This window comes from Octopus bimaculoides, chromosome 20 (genome assembly GCF_001194135.2).
Source record: "Octopus bimaculoides isolate UCB-OBI-ISO-001 chromosome 20, ASM119413v2, whole genome shotgun sequence".
Classification (NCBI taxonomy): Eukaryota; Metazoa; Mollusca; class Cephalopoda; order Octopoda; family Octopodidae; genus Octopus; species Octopus bimaculoides.
The window spans coordinates 22,026,325-22,027,005 of NC_069000.1; the positions used below are offsets into that span (position 1 = coordinate 22,026,325).

General features: G+C 35.5%; 1 protein-coding gene across 2 annotated transcripts in view; it reads right to left on the minus strand.

Annotated features, from left to right (window-relative positions):
- LOC106882291 (DNA repair protein XRCC1) overlaps positions 1-681 on the minus strand; it is a 43,424-nt gene that overhangs the window by 35,563 nt on the left and 7,180 nt on the right. The gene's annotated exons all lie outside the window — the stretch shown is intronic.

The window sequence follows — 681 nt, forward strand, 5'->3', positions numbered from 1 at the left end:
TCACTTCAACATTTAAATTTAATTTGTCAAATAATTTCGTCGCTTTGAGACCGCGACCTGTTCACTGACAAAATTCTGTGCTGCATCTGAGAAAGTAATAGTTAGTTCATGATATATATGTACATGTGTATGTATGTACGTATGTATGTATGTATGTATGTATGTATGCATGTGCATGTACATGTGTGCGCGTATGCATCTGTGTACATGCGTATGCATGTGTGCATGCCTATACACATGTATGTATATATGTATATATGTATGTATGTGAGTATGCACGTATGTACTTATGGATGTACGTGAGTAATAGGGTAAGTGTGTAGACGTGTTTGTGTGTGTGTGTGTGTGTGCATATGTATGTACATGTGTGTGTGCATATGTATGTACATAAACATACATTCACATGTACATACATATGCACACACACACACACACACACACACACAAACACGTCTACACACTTACCTATTACTCACGTACATCCATAAGTTCATACATGCATACTCACATACATACATATATACATATATACATACATGTGTATAGGCATGCACACATGCATACGCATGTACACATGTACACGCACATACATACATACATACATACATACATACATACATACGTACATACATACACATGTACATATATATCATGAACTAACTATTACTTTCTCAGATGCAG